The sequence below is a fragment of the Emys orbicularis genome, chromosome 5 (assembly GCF_028017835.1).
Source record: "Emys orbicularis isolate rEmyOrb1 chromosome 5, rEmyOrb1.hap1, whole genome shotgun sequence".
Classification (NCBI taxonomy): domain Eukaryota; kingdom Metazoa; phylum Chordata; order Testudines; family Emydidae; genus Emys; species Emys orbicularis.
The window spans coordinates 7,641,184-7,658,285 of record NC_088687.1 but is presented as its reverse complement, the minus strand read 5'-3'; positions in this window follow the sequence as shown (position 1 = coordinate 7,658,285).

Below are 17,102 nucleotides of genomic sequence, written 5' to 3'. Positions count from 1 at the left end.
TTTCTTTAGAGAAGAAAACACTTCTCACAAAACACCCCTAAAAAGTGGCGCTCAGTAGGGCAAAGGACACAGACGGGTCACTAACGTGCAGAACATTTGTGCACGTTTATATTGTGCATGTACACACACAGAGAGTCGATTGTTATTCCCAAATCAAACCATAGAACGTCCAATGCTTTCGGCACCTCTAGGAACAGCAACAAACTGCTCCATTAATCTCCTTTAAAAGCGGAGTGGAAGTTTTAGCGTCTTCTTCAACTAGTGCCTTGATTTTGATGAGATGAAACTAATTGCTTTGCAATTATTAACTCACATGATATATGCTGTTTTCCCTGCCCTGATAGTTGAACGTAGAACAAAAGTGGCACTTCATGCTTCTACGGCATCATTAATAAACTAGCACATAAGGCACCGCAGCATGCGTGCACCACAGTACACTGTAATATAATTAGCTCAAATAATCAACTAATCACCTTGAGCAAGCAGGAAAGCCCTGGAGCAGGAAGTATCAAGGTTGCAGATAAGCCAGTTTAGTCAGCAGGTTAAGTTGTTCCATTACATCATTCACACCACTTCCTTGAGACATACCTCTTTTTTTCCTAGACTGCACCAGAGAGACAGCCCAGGGCCCCACTAGAGAATGGAAGTGAATCAGAGAGGGAGTGCGACTATCAGAGCATACTAGGAGAAACAAGACAGAAGGAATGGGAAAAAAAAATCTTCAAAACTGTTCATGAATTAAATTTTACGGAGCTAGAATAGTTTTAAGGGCCAGATTTTGCCACCTTTACTCACACTGAGTATTTTACTCCACTAATTATCCCATGTATTTCAATCGATCTACTCACAGAACTCCTTAGACAGTTGAAAGGTTGTTAACATGAGTAGCTCCAATCAATGGGGCTACCCTTGAGAGTCGCTGTTCACTATTGTGAGTGAGGGGATCACAGTCTGCCCCAGGTTAACTACCGGGGGCAGAATATAAGGGCAAGTCTACACTACAAAATTAAGTTGACCTTAGTTACTTCGACATACAGCAACCGCAGTAATTAAATCCCTTTTGTATGTCCACACTATGCTCCTTGTGTTGGCGGTGCACATCCTCACCAAGAGCGCTTGCACCGGTGTAACTGTCAGTGTGGGGCATTGTGGGATGCCTTTTGAAAGGTAGCAACAGTTGATGTAAGCAACGCAGTGTCTACATTGACACTACATCAACCTAACTACATTGACCTAAGCGCTACGCCTCTCATGGAGGTGGAGTTATTAAGTCAGCGTAGTGGGTGAGTTACATCGGTGGGACATTTTACTGTAGATGCTTACAGAGTTAGGCCAAAGTAAGCTGCCATACGTCGACCTAACTCTGTAGTGTAGACCAGGCCTAAGTGCATGTGAATGAGAAAATTGATAACAGGCCAGTTTCTGATATCTTTCCTCAACATCTTTATGAGGAACTTCACTGACTTTAACATTTCTGTGGTGGAATTATATGCTATTCAATAAAAGACAGTGAGAGTGAATGTGATTATTGGGGAGAGGAGGAAGTAGTTTATATAAAGAAACAAACATTTAAATTTTTTTTAAATAGACATATTGTTTACTTTGATCAATCACAATTAAAATAGTCCAGTAATGGTCTGGTTTGAGGAAATTACAGCATATTCCCATTATATGAAATCTCTTTGCAAGAAAATAAATTGTGTTTCACCTCAGCTATTGTAATCTAATGCCAACTGTGCTATTAATCCTGCTCTCTTTGGATTCAGCAAGCAGTTTTATTTATTGTGAGTAAAACAAGCAAGATTTGACTCATGGATGACATGGCACCTTTTTTTCAAAGCCCCTCCCCCTTCCCCCCCCCTCTCAATTAATTCCAAATTACCTCTGGGATGAAAGCTCTTGTACCTAAAAGAGATTTTTTCTTTTAAGTTTCAAGGAAACCCATTGGACCCTTGCGGAGTTATCAGGGAATGCAAAACAGTGGTTTTCCGCCATTGCAAGAATTAGTCCTCTCCTATTTTGCACTGTGGTAAAAATAAAATACATTTTTAGGGGTGAAATCCTGGCCTCAACGAAGTCAATGGGAGTTTGGCCAATGATTTGGATGAAGACAGGATTTCACACTTTGGATTTAAAACTTCAAACCTTGCATGCGAATGTGTAGCCCAGAGTTTTCTTATTTTGTATTAATTGTGATCTAAAGATGATACATTCCGCTCCACCCATTGTAGGCCATCGTCCAACCCATGTGCGACCATTTCCTATAGCATATTATTGAGGGCTTTGCTAAGCATTTCAGTGCATCAAGAAATACAACTTTCTAGCTGCCTGGTAGGGTGTGTAGTGAGTGAAAAAGACTATGCCAACTCCCTTCACCACCCATTCATGCACTCTGTTTACCTAATCAGTTTTACATCCATCTACATCCACATCACCTACCACAGAATATTGGCTCTCAGAAACCTCAATGCTCGGCATAACTCAATTCAGCAACTTACTTGAGCATGTTACTTATGACCAATGGGAATCAAATGGAATTACTCACATGCTTCAATTTAGGCACGTGCTTAAGTAACTTACAGCGTCAAGCTGATCTGATGTAGTGTCAATTTAGCATTGTTGTATGGCACAGTGGAACACACTACAAAAGAAAAAAAAAGGAAACCCCGGACCCTGGTTCCCAAGAAATCTGGGGTCATCTTGTGATTGTACATCCCACTAACTGCCTTGCTGTGATACAGGGGCCCAGCAGCACTGTTGCAAGGCAGTGGCGTTGCAATGGCTAGCGCAGTCAGGTAAATTCAATTAAGCAGCCTCCGTGGTACCTCTGTGAAGTATACGATATACCCTAACATGAGAAGTACACTGTCTGCTCCATACCTTGCTAACAGCAACTCAGCCTAATGAAACAAGTGCATGCATGAAACAACAACAACAAAAAGTGAACAATTAAGTTTAAACATGATAATGTTAATGGAGAGACAAATGCTGATTAAAATTATGCCTTTTGGCTCAAAGGCCATTTGCTGGGATACTAGTGTTCAGAGATTTATTCCAGATGAGTTACAGTGATTCATTCCTCTGAGGTAATTAAATTTCTGTTGACACAAAAATCTCATAACTCAAGAGGTTTAGCAATCCCTAGAGCTCCCTTCAAGAGAAAATGAAATTAAGGTATGTTGGACGCAGACAAAGGGAAGAGACAAGGCTCATAAATGTGAGCTAATCAAAAAATTGCGCTACAGACTCGTACACACTTGGCTACTTCTGTAGCCACTTGATTATTCTAATGGCCTTTGTCTCATAGCTCAGAGTTCCATCAATTTATGGCCCACTGCACCAAAATGTCAACTGTATCAAATGTAATATTTTATAGTGCAATATGAAAACATGATTGCACTTTGCTGCTCCAGACTAAACCAGAGGTGTTATGTCATCTGCAGTTTGAGGTGAACATTACAGTCTGAGAATAAGTTGCCATTGGGGTTTTAAAACTATTTCTGTTGATTTGATTGGTTTTAAACAATGTTCATATTATAATATGGTCCTTTGCAGAAAAAACCTCTGTTACGGTGAAGTTAAGGTTGTGCGTACCATTTTGTTGTAGTTGTATTTTTTTTTTTGAGTGCTTATTAACTTTCAGGAACATTGCACCTAAAATGCAAAACTAAACCGCAAATGTTAGTAACTAAGAGCTAGTTTGTCACCCCTTTATGCACACTGAGTAGTGCTTTACTCCACAAGTCGCCCCATTGCCTGCAATGAGTGTTCACGAAATAAGAGGCCACCCAACATGTGTGAAGTGAGAACAATCTAGTTCCAAGAAAACAGAGAGTAAAGCGCTACAGAATCCAGTAACTGTTACAAGGGCATTAGTCCCCCTCAACGACCATGAGTGGCTCACTGACTCCCCAGACCCATCTATGAGCCTGGACTGTCTGTCTGGCAAACCTTTTGATGGAAAAATTGCCTCAGGAACCAGTTGCACTGAGGTTTCTCTCTGTAAGGAAAAGGGCTAGATATTGAGGTTGAGCTTTTCAAAAATGCTCAGTATTCACTTAACTTTACTCTTATTCTAGTGGTTTAGGAGCCTTGACATCAGTGTGAGCAGAGTTAATCCAAAAAGGAGCATCTTTGAAAATCTCATGCTCGGGGCTTAATCCAAAACCCATAGATGCCAATGGGAGCGTTTTCTTGGTGGATTCTGGATTAAACCCTTAGCTATTTAAATAAAAGCACAGGTCTCCAGCAGTCATTTGATGTGCTATACAAATGTGACATGTCACCGGGGCTGGCGGTCCCCACTGATGCTTTCAATTTTAAAATTAGACATTAATCAATACAAAAACAGTAGATCTCAGTTTGCAGGACTCCTTTACCTACATTTTATTTCTCTTCTGCTTTCTGGGCCAGATCACCAGCAGCGGAAAGTGCCATAGCTCCATTCAGGTCAATGAAACACATCCACAGCTGGTGTAACTACCACAGCACCATTGAAGTCAGCACAGCAATGCCGATTTCTACCAGCTGAAGATATGGCCTGAAGTATCCCAGATTGACCCAACTGATGCAAACAGTAGATTCAGTGCCTTTCTTGAGGCACTTGAGAACTGCCCAGTCACACACTATATAGAAATCAGCGCATTAATGGTGTTTAATTTCAAAAAGTGTTTTAGCATAGAAATGTGAAAAGTGGTTCAGGACTGGCATACCGGTACGTTGGGGGCAATATATCATAGAGTCATAGAATAACAGGGTTGGAAGGAACCTCAGGAGGTCATCAAGTCCAACCCTCTGCTCAAAGTAGGACCAATCCCCAACTAAAGCCAGGGCTTTGTCAAGCCATAAAAATCTTCCACCACCTCCCTAGGTAACCCATTCCAGTGCTTCACCACCCTCCTAGTGAAAAAAGTTTTTCCTAATATCCAACCTAAACCTCCCCCGCTGCAACTTGAGACAATTATTCCTTGTTCTGTCGTCTGCCACCACTGAGAACAGTCTAGATCCATCCTCTTTGGAACCCCCTTTCAGGTAGTTGAAAGCAGCTATCAAATCCCCCCTCATTCTTCTCTTCTGCAGACTAAACAATCCCAGTTCCCTCAGCCTCTCCTCATAAGTCATGTGCTCCAGCCCCCTAATCATTTTTGTTGCCCTCCCCTGGACTCTTTCCAATTTTTCCACATTCTTCTTGTAGTGTGGGGCCCAAAACTGGACACAGTACTCCAGATATGGCCTCACCAATGCCGAATAGAGGGGAATGATCACTTCCCTCGATCTGCTGGCAATGCTCCTACTTATATAGCCCAAAATGCCATTAGCCTTCTTGGCAACAAGGGCACACTGTTGACTCATATCCAGCTTCTTGTCCACTGTAACCCCTAGGTCCTTTTCTGCAGAACTGCTACCTAGCCACTCGGTCCCTATTCTGTAGCAGTGCATGGGATTCTTCTGTCCTACATGCATGACTCTGCACTTGTCCTTGTTGAACCTCATCAGGTTTCTTTTGGCCCAATCCTCTAATTTGTCTAGGTTCCTCTATATCCTATCCCTACTCTCCAGCATATCTACCACTCCTCCCAGTTTAGTGTCATCTGCAAACTTGCTGAGGGTGCAGTCCATGCCATCCTCCAGATCATTAATGAAGATATTGAACAAAACCAGCCCCAGGACCAACCCTTGGAGCACTCCGCTTGATACCGGCTGCCAAATAGACATGGAGCCATTGATCACTACCCGTTGAGCCCGACGATCTAGCCAGCTTTCTATCCACCTTATAATCCATTCATCCAGCCCATACTTCTTTAACTTGCTGGGAAGAATACTGTGGGAGACCATATCAAAAGCTTTGCTAAAGTCAAGGAATAACATGTCCACTGCTTTCCCCTCATCCACAGACCCAGTTATCTCCTCATAGAAGGCAATTAGGTTAGTCAGGCATGAGTTGCCCTTGGTGAATCCATGCTGACTGTTCCTGATCACTTTCCTCTCCATCATCACTTTTTAGTTAAGATTGCAAGTGAGTTTCCATTAGAAGCCCACTTTTGGCCATCCCTTAAGTAGAAGTCAAATCAGCCTCAGACTTGGCAGGGAGAATTAAAAAAATCAGAAGCCAGTCAAACAAAAGTGTCCCTTAATGATGACACCCTAAATATAGAATGCCCAGATCCTGAGCTAATGTAAATCCCTGTAGCTCCAGGAGTTTACCTGATTTATATTAGTTGAGGATCTAGGCCTGTGTGTTTATTTTGCTAAGGAAAACTGACTATTGAGTAGCTGTAGTACTTGAGTTTGAGTGCCTTCCAAATGAATTTAGTCCACAAAGTTTTCAAATTGAACTCAAACTAAATTTAAGCTACAGATAAATCTAAACCAAAACACTTGGCATCAACATCCTCAAGCCTTGAAGAAATTCAGTTGTAGACCTCGATCCAAATATTTTGATTCAGGCCAATCTCTTTTTAAAACCAAGTCCTTTTTGAGTCATCATCTGAGCACCAGCAAAGTATTTTTTTTAAAATGGAAAATATATTTTGGGATAGTTGTCAGCTTTTTTAAAAAAGAGTTTCTAAAAACATAAAAATTTGGGCATGAGAAATATTACCCATAAAGAAAAACACAACAACAAATACAACCCCTCCCTCCCACCAGACAATTAAAAATAATTAACTATGAATTTAGAAAGGAATGCCCTTCTCAATCTATACCAGGACATTATAGTAAAAGTACAATTGGAAACACAAATTAGCTTTATACAGTAATTGAGAGATATCAAAATAGCTTAAACTTTAAGAGCTAACTAAGGAGTGAAGTGACTCCAAGCCCCTCCCACGGGAACAATGACAAGTGAGGTTCAGGTTGGGAAACAATCTGTAGATAAATTCAGGTTGTCTCGTTCAGCCTTTTCAAGCCAACCTGTCACTTGTGATTGATCCCTGTGGTTTGTGTTTGGGGTGATCTTGAGGTAGGCTTGTGACTGGAGTTGTGTGAAACCTTCAATCCTTAGAATTAAGTTTACATGAGCCTTGCTGCTTTCACAAGCCCATAGTCCTCATAGTGCATAGCCACAGCGACAGAGGCCTCTATCACAGCAGCTCACTGAGGGAGGAGGCTGGAATGAGGAAAAGAGTATTGCCACACACTGCCTCCCAGAAGTCCCTAACAGTAGAAGCAGCGGCTCAGACCGGGCAGCCTCTCAAAGAGCATGCTGGGAGGAAATATTAATATAGCCAGCTATGGCTAGCATGACTAATCAATGACTACTCGGATGGATAAGGAAAGTTAGAGAGGTGCAATTCCACATGCAGTTTACATCCTGGGGAACGGGGAGGAGAGAGGGAGAGAAAGAACAAACCACATGAGACCGATAACAGTTATTTCACTGAATGCACTCCTGGATGGTGCTGAGACATCACAGTGGTGGGAGTGGAATAGGAAGCAGAACAGGAGGTTGGACAGGCAGAAGACATTGTCCCTGAGTGGCAGCCAATTTGTCTAATCCTTCTGGGTATCAAAGAGAGGGGAACTCAAACCACCATTCATAGACTCATAGACTTTAAGGTCAGAAGGGACCATTATGATCATCTAGTCTGACCTCCTGCACAACGCAGGCCACAGAATCTCACCCACCCAAATCCCTAACCTATGCCTGAGTTATTGAAGCCCTCAAATCGTGGTTTAAAGACCTCAAGGTGCAGAGAATCCTCCAGCAAGTGACCCGTGCCCCATGCTGCAGAGAAAGGCGAAAAACCTCCACGGCCTCTGCCAATCTGCCCTGGAGGAAAATTCCTTCCCGACCCCAAATATGGCGATCAGTTAAACCCTGAGCATGTGGGCAAGACTCACCAGCCAGCACCCAGGAAAGAATTCTCTGTAGTAACTCAGATCCCACCCCATCTAACATCTCATCACAGACCATTGGGCATATTTACCTGCTAATAATCAAAGATCAATTAATTGTCCAAATTAGGCTATCCCATCACACCATCCCCTCCATAAACTTATCAAGCTTAGTCTTGAAGCCAGATATGTCTTTTGCCCCCACTACTCCCCTTGGAAGGCTGTTCCAGAACTTCACTCCTCTAATGGTTAGAAATCTTCGTCTAATTTCAAGTCTAAACTTCCTAATGTCAGTTTATATCCATTTCCTTTAATTAGACCACGCAGACTGATTAATAGAAATTTAATGCTAGAAATAAAACTGGGCCCAAGTTCACAAGAACAAACAGCTTCTAATAAATAATCAAGATCCACTTAAAAATGAATGCTTTTTCTTGATTAAAAAAAATAGTCCCTATACCTAAATTAAGCCAATTAGGGAAATGAAATTATGTCCCTACCCCTTGCCCCCCAAAAGTACCAAAAACAGCTGGGGTGATTGAGATCTGATCAGTCTGCACACCAGACTTTTTAAAAGTCTCTTTGACAAGACCTTGGCAAGAATTTTATCATCCAAGAAAGGACAGAGGTCTCCAATGCTTCATCTCACAAAGATCTCCTTTCCTGGGCAATAATATGATGATTCAGCTGAATAAATAATTGATTTTTCAGTTCAGTGGCTGATAAATCTGAAAAAAAAAATCATTTGAGGTCAAATTAAAGATTGTGTTCAACCTGAAACAAAATGCTTCCGTATTTTCCATCTCATTTTGTTACATTTTGGGGTATTTTCCCCCTTTAATTATTTTTAAACAGATCTAGCTAAATTTCTAAACAAAACATCTTTTCAAAATGAAAAGTCAAAATGTGTCATTTCAGAAAGGTCAAAACAAACCATTTTAACTTTTCTGGATTTATTTATTTTGCCCAAGCTATTCACCAAATTTAACCCAGATTCCCAAATAGTTTTGATTATCCTAAACCTGCATTTTAGGTTGAATAAATTATTAGACTGAAAATTTTCACCCGTGGAGAAGTGATAAGGGAAGGGTAGGCCTTTGAGCTCAATGAAGGGAAGTTTCCCTACATAATGGACACTTAGCTGTGCATGGTTCTTCTTAGCAGAGATTTGACTGTTCATACACATGGCTTAAGGACCCCACTTGGGCAGGGTACTGTAGAGTTGCAGGGGGCACCCAAATCCATATACATCCCTTTAAGACATTTGAATGTATGTAGCAGAAACTGACAAATAACCTTTTCTGAAAGTTACTGCATGCTACTGCAGCTTCCTCCAACAATAACTTGTAAATGAAATGTAGATAACCCTTCTTAATTCTAATTACCCTTTATTTTAAAGCTTAATTACAGTAGTATCACAAAATGATAATTACAGTTTATTTAAACACCGATAAGTAAACATTATGTTTTATTTTCCTACTGTGAAATCTATCTAACCTAATGGGCTGATAATAATGCCACTTAATTGTATGCAATCAAAGAAACTGAGTAATTTCTGTCAGGTACCATAAAATGGCAAGGGCTGCTTTATCAAAAGATATTAACATTTTCCAAGTGCAACTGCTCTTTTAATGAATCATCATTCTTGCCTAGCTTTATTTTGTTTAGATTGAAAGAAAAGGAGCAAAGTTGAAGCCTTTCTAACTCCAGACTGGTCAGAAGGAACACGAGCAAAACTGGGACCCTCCTTCATCTGTGTGTTCTCCATCTAACATCATGGAACACAAAGGCATCATGTTGGTGTACAACTGGATTAACACTAAGATGAACACAGCTTTGGGCTTGTAGCTTTAGAAGATCCCCAGCTGGTGTGACTGCTATGTTGATTTACACTATCTGAGATCTGTAACACAATTCCTTATCATCGCTGCACTTGTTTTTCATTGCTTTTGTATCGTAGGTTTTGGTGTTCATATGGACGGGTACTGGCCTCAGTCACAATGGAGTAAATCTGGAGAAGATCAATTGGCATCAGCGGAATGAATTACTTCAGATTTACTAGGAATGTAATAACCCCAACTTCACCCACCTGAAACCCCACTCATGATTTGAGTCAGTTATAAGTGGTAGACAAATTATAACTAGACAAATTAGAGGATTGGGCCAAAAGAAATCTGATGCGGTTCAACAAGGACAAGTGCAGAGTCCTACACACTTAGGACGGAAGAATCCCATGCAGTGCTACAGACTAGGGACCGAATGCCTAGGCAGCAGTTCTGCAGAAAAGGACCTAGGGGTTATAGTGGACAAGAAGCTGGATATGAGTCGACAGTGTATCCTTGTTGCCAAGAAGGCTAACAGCATTTGGGGCTGTATAAGTAGGGGCATTGCCAGCAGATCGAGGGACGTGATCATTCCCCTCTATTCGACATTGGTGAGGCCTCATCTGGAGTACTGTGTCCAGCTTTGGGCCCCACGCTACAAGAAGGATGTGGAAAAATTGGAAAGAGTCCAGGGGAGGGCAACAAAAATGATTAGGGGGCTGGAGCACATGACTTATGAGGAGAGGCTGAGGGAACTGGGATTGTTTAGTCTGCAGAAGAGAAGAATGAGGGGGGATTTGATAGCTACTTTCAACTACCTGAAAGGGGGTTCCAAAGAGGATGGATCTAGACTGTTCTCAGTGGAACCAGATGACAGAACAAGGAGTAATGGTCTCAAGTTGCAGTGGGGGAGGTCTAGGTTGGATATTAGGAAAAACTTTTTCACTAGGAGGGTGGTGAAGCACTGGAATGGGTTACCTAGGGAGGTGGTGGAATCTAAATCCTAAGAGGTTTTTAAGGTCAGGCTTGCCAAAGCCCTGGCTGGGATGATTTCGTTGGTGTTGCTCCTGCTTTGAGCAGGGGGTTGGACTAGATGACCTCCTGAGGTCCCTTCCAACCCTGATATTCTATGATTCTATGTAGCCTGGGGCATCCGGGGTGACACACTGCTCTGCTGGTCTGGCTGTGGTCCTCCTAGCCCAGCTCCATGATTCAGCTCAGCCCAGCACTGAGTGGGTCAGGTCCCATGAAACTAGCTCTGCCAACCTTTGGTGGCTTGGGCATGGTGTCTTCTCTGCTCCACACCACCAATGCCATCAACTCTGGTTCAAGTGGATCTCATTACTCCCTCATCCCCATAATCACAGGTCATAGGGCAAACAAAATACTTGGGCAGAGTCCCTGGACCCCTTAAGACAGCTGTACAATTGCTAGAACAGCAAACTTTTCCCTTCCCCTTTACTGGAATCACAGTTCATTAGCCAGCTTTGGGTCACATCTTATAGCTGCAGGGTGACCTTTCATCCACAGCATATTTAGCACATGCTCTTTCACTAGCAATAAAGATAATTGCGTATCATATTTGCACATAGAATTTAAACAAATTTTAACTGAAAGAACAAAAACTTACCCGCAATTCTACCGTCTAACTAAACATCAAAATGAGGCTGGCCAGAGACGGTGTTTCCTCTTTTCAACAACAGAGGGAGGACAGTCATTTTGGTCATGGGGCTTACATTTACTTCAACCAGAAATAGCATTTTGGACAAGTCCTCTTCTGCAATTGTGACCTGGCCAATTTGACTCTTATACTGCATTGTTCAGCATTACTGTACATATACATACACAAATTGTTATTGTTGTTATATGTATTGTATTTACACAGCACATCCTTAAGATAGAACTGATTCTAATAAAATGATTGGACCTGTTAATCGGTCAAATACAGAGAGTTTATACTAACTACAGTATAGTATCTTCCATTAAAAATCTTCCCCCCAGTTTCACACTCATTCATTCTTTACAACCCTATCCAGAAATGCAAAGCTGGCAAGAACACGGTTTCCCAGTGCGTTGCTCAGATATGTGCAAGTAACTCCTACTGAAGTCAATTGGAAAGTAGTGTACCTAGTTCAAAGAAAAAATCGGCTCTAATTCTACTCCATGGGAATATGTCATTATGAAAAAATTGATGCATCTAAATAGCCTTTTAGAGAGAAAAAACAATTTGCAATTTCTAAGGACTTTAAATTTACATCTTTACTGAAACAATGTTTTGCTAGTTTGCACTATGAGAAAGGAAATGTTTGCCAGTGATTTAAGAGGCTGATGCATCCTGCAAGATCAGAGTAAATATTCCTTGACCTATTATACTAACAAGTGAAAGAAAAGATTGCGGACTTGGCGCATCAGGCCCAAGAAATGTGGTGTCATTTTTATTAATAAGGAACGACCTAAAGGTTTTTGCATGTGGATTAAACTGGCAACAATCTTGCAAAGTAATTGTCACAGAGTTGTGCTGGCAATTTGCAGATTTGTTCTGCCTCAATAATAATTTTGATTATTTTTTCCAAAGATGAGAAAACAAGAGAAGGAGGAAAAAATCATACAGCAAGGATTATAATTTGATTATTGCGGCATCTGAAATCATTAAACTTATGGCACTGCTATCTGTAGAGGCCTCCGCATGCAAATTATCCTGGAATCTAGGTCACAACAAGCTACAATTTGATTTCTGATTAATAAGCACAAATTACCATTCCTATCAAACATTTCTTAAAATTGATAATATCAAACTTAACTAACCTTTACCAATATGGTAAGCAATGCTGAAGCTTAAATGTGGCTAATTATATTATCCATGGGCTATGTTAGTCAGAGGATTCATTCTTGACACATCCCATGTTCAAAACTTCATTCAATCTGAAGATTTTTGGTTTGTATAAGAACTTTAATTATCATGCAAATGGAGAATATAAAGGCCACATTCTGGAAATGGGATGTCTGGGCCAGATTCCGCTCTATTACACCGGTGCAAATCTGGAGTTGCTGCACTGAAATCAGTGGATTTGCCCCAGTGTTACCAAGAGTAGAATCTAACCTCCCCTTTCAAAGAACTCAGTAAATCTGGAAGAAGCTGCAAGAATTCAAAAACTAATGCTATAATTTCATTGCACTATAGATTTGATGGGCCAGATCTTCAGCTGGTGTAAACCGGTGTAGCTATATAAAAACTTGCAGCAGATGATTTTTTTTCTCCCAATAAAATCACGTTTGTTTTTTTTCCCCCCCACTCTCTCAAAATGAATGCGTTACATATTCTTGATTTAACTGGCTCATTAATAGATCATGATTTTTACTGTACAAAACTGTTTAATTCAGAAAGACGACAGCCGTGTAACAGACAGCCCGTTTCCCTCAAAGACAATGGAAGTTTCACCATTGACTTCAATCAAAGCAAGACTGGGCCAGCAGCATAGCTAAAAATGTCTTTAATTTACAGAAACACACATGCAGAGGCGAGGAGCAGTTTTGCTATGTGCATGAAATTAGCATTACCACATCATTTAATTTACTTAGCTTCACCAGATTTGAAGAAGCTCAAAAAGTATTAATGAGTCTTTTCATCCACATTTGAGGTATGTGCATGTGTCTCCGGGCAAGATTATGATACCCTCACTTATGCTGGACATTATCTTACTCCATGAGTAGCTCCACTGAAGTCAATGGGCCAGATCCTCAGGTGACGTAGATCTGCTTGGCTCCTTGGAAATCAATGGAGTTGCACTAATTTACACCAAATAAAGAGTGGCCCAAATGAAACTACTCATGGAGTAGGCCATGAGAAAGGGAATCAGAATCAGGCCCTATATCTTTTTTTTTTAGCATAATGGTGCTGCTGCCCTGATGGAGATATAAAAGGGGTGAAATCCTGGCCCCATTAAAATCAATGAGCGCTAGGCCACTGATTTCAGTGGGGCAAGGACTTTACCCAGGGTATCTAAACAGCATTGATCAGCCACAGCTCAGGAAGCGTACAGAGAGAATAGTGGGCAAAGCACGAATGGCTGAATGTTAGTGCACATTTCAAATGCGAGAGTTGGGAAGCACCCTTTTCTTAAAGTCTAATTCTTCTTAGCTCTGGTCTACGCTGGGGGGGGGGATCGATCTAAGTTATGCAACTTTAACTACGTGAATAACGTAGCTGAAGTCGATGTACTTAGATCTACTTACCGTGGTGTCTTCACTACGGTGAGTCGACTGCTGCCACTCCCCCGTCAACACTGCCTGCACCTCTCATGGCACTGGAATACAGGAGTCGACGGGAGAGCGCTCGGGGATCGATTTATCGTGTCTAGACTAGATGCGATAAATCGATCCCTGCTGGATAGATCGCTGCCCGCCAATCCAGCTGGTAGTGAAGACATACCCGTAGGAAATGTGCCCAGCACCAGTTTCAGTAGCATGTTGATAGGCACTCTCTCTCTATCGCTGCACTAACCAAGAGCACTTTCTCAGTGTAACCCTTCTGCCAGGTGGACTCGGCAGCAGTAAGGGCCGGGTTCAATATCTAGGGGTTCCTCTAATAATAACAACACACAGAGCCAGCTCGAGCCCCCATCCAGTAACCTGGGAAATTTTAACACCCCCCTGCATGCCTCTAAGAGTCCATATTACCCCACTCGCAAGCACGGAGTCTGTGTACCACAAGACAGAATTTCTCTTAGAAGGGAAAGGGAAAAGTTGGGAAAACACCACAACCACATTCAAAAGCATGCGACCATAAGCAACCCCAACCCCATAGTGCCTGGGCAGTGTCTTTTGCCTCAGTTTCCCTTCTGGTGGCGGGAAAGTCTGATGAGCGAATGTCCCTTAAACAGATCACTCCCTTCTCCCTCCACTGCACCCCACTCACAGTTAGCTGTTCTTGCTTAGCAAAGACCCACAGTTCAGAGGGACATTTACGAGGTTCCTCTCCCACCTCTGGTCGGGACGCTGACAACACCGCCATGCTGTTGCCTCTGCAACTGGCTCACAGCTGCTGCCGTGTCTCTGCGGCTGCTGGCCACTGCTTCCTGCTCCCATGACATCATGTTCTGAGGTTCTGGCACTTAACCCAGCTCCCCATGATTTCAGCAGGTCGTGGGGAACCTCAGGGCCAGGGCAGTTTCTGGGTTGTCATTCATGGTTCCTACACAAGGTCTAGCGCTTACCCCCTAGACTTGCTCAGCAGTGGTGTCAGCTGTAGGAATCACCAACCGGAAATAAGGGCTCTCAGTTGACTCTAATCAGCTCAATCATTAAATGCTAAAGGGGGGCATTTCAAATGGTGTCTAGGGCTCTTCGGGCAGACTCCATGCCACCCCGGTAGAAACACCTCTCCCCATTTGCTCTCCTCTTCACTGGCATCCCCACCCCCTGCTTAGTAAGTGAGGTTCAGTTTAGCGTGCCCCTCTCAATCAGGGTAGGCTAAGCACAGTTCTCCTGCCCTTTACTCATACAGTAAGGATGACAACATTTCATTACCCCTACATTCAAATTTAAAAAAAATATATTAAAGCTAATGCTAAAAATATCTAATACACAGGTTAAGGAAAGAGGGTGTGTACATCTGGGTATACTGCAGTGACTGCATGGTGTTCTCAGCCCCTGCCAGCCAGGAAGGACTCAGCCGTGAAACTTCCACAGCAGAACCTCAAACCAGCAGCTGTTCATCTAAAGTGGAGTTTCTTTGTGCACCTAAAATGCAGGCTAGGTTTGCAGAAAGGTTTTCAAACCTTTCAGTGACCTGAGTTAAGTTTTATGAGAAGCGGGGCTGAGATGTGGCTTTGGGTAGAAGCCTTGCAGAACCACGTGGTTTCGCGTACAAGGCATTTTGTGGTTCACTGAAATCCAAAACAGAAACTCATAGACTCATAGATTTTAAGGTCAGAAGGGACCATTGTGGTCATCTAGTCTGACCTCCCGCATGATGCAGGCCACAAAAGCTGACCCACCCACTTTCCCTTAACTCAGCTGTTGAAGTCTCCAGATCGTGATTTAAAGACTTCAAGTCGCAGAGAATCCTCCAGCTTGCGACCCCTGCCCTATGCTGCGGAGGAAGGCGAAAAACCTCCAGGGCCTCTGCCAATCTACCCTGGAGGAAAATTCCTTCCCGACCCCAAATATGGCGATCAGTAGAACCCCGAGCATACAGGCAAGAATCTCCAGCCGGACCCTCATTTTACCAGCGATGGCACGTTATTGCCTAATTGACTAAAATCACGTTATCCCATCAAACCATTCCCTCCATGAACTTATCTAGCCTAATCTTGAAGCCAGGGAGGTCTTTCGCCCCCACCGTTTCCCTCGGAAGGCTGTTCCAAAATTTCACCCCTCTGACGGTTAGAAACCTTCGTCTAATTTCAAGCCTAAACTTCCCCACGGCCAGTTTATATCCATTCGTTCTCGTGTCCACATTAGTACTGAGCTGAAATAATTCCTCTCCCTCCTTGGTATTTATCCCTTTGATATATTTAAAGAGAGCAATCATATCCCCCCTCAGCCTTCTTTTGGTTAGGCTAAACAAACCGAGCTCCTCGAGTCTCCTTTCATAGGAAAGGTTTTCCATTCCTCGGATCATCCTAGTGGCCCTTCTCTGTACCCGTTCCAGTTTGAGTTCGTCCTTTTTAAACATAGGAGACCAGAACTGCACACAGTACTCCAAATGAGGTCTCACCAGCGCCTTGTATAACGGAAGCAGCACCTCCTTGTCCCTACTAGAAATACCTCGCCTAACGCATCCCAAGATCGCATTAGCTTTTTTCACAGCCACGTCACATTGCCGACTCATAGTCATCCTGCGATCAACCAGGACTCCGAGGTCCTTCTCCTCCTCCATCACTTCCAACCTATGCGTCCCCAGTTTATAACTAAAATTCTTTTTAGTCATCCCTAAATGCATCACCTTACACTTCTCACTATTAAATCTCATCCTATTATTATTACTCCAATTTACAAGGTCATCCAAGTCTCCCTGCAGAATATCCCGATCCTTCTCCGAATTGGCAATACCTCCCAACTTTGTGTCATCCGCAAACTTTATCAGCCCACTCCTACATTCGGTTCCGAGGTCAGTAATGAATAGATTAAATAAAATCGGACCCAAAACCGAACCTTGAGGAACCCCACTGGTGACCTCCCTCCAACCTGACAGTTCACCTTTCAGTACTACCCGCTGCAGTCTACCCTTTAACCAGTTCTTTATCCACCTCTGGATTTTCATATCGATCCCCATCTTTTCCAATTTAACCAATAATTCCTCATGCGGCACAGTATCAAACGCTTTACTAAAATCGAGGTATATTAGATCCACCGCATTTCCTTTATCTAGAAGGTCTGTTACTTTCTCAAAGAAGGAGATCAGGTTGGTTTGGCACGATCTGCCTTTCGTAAACCCATGTT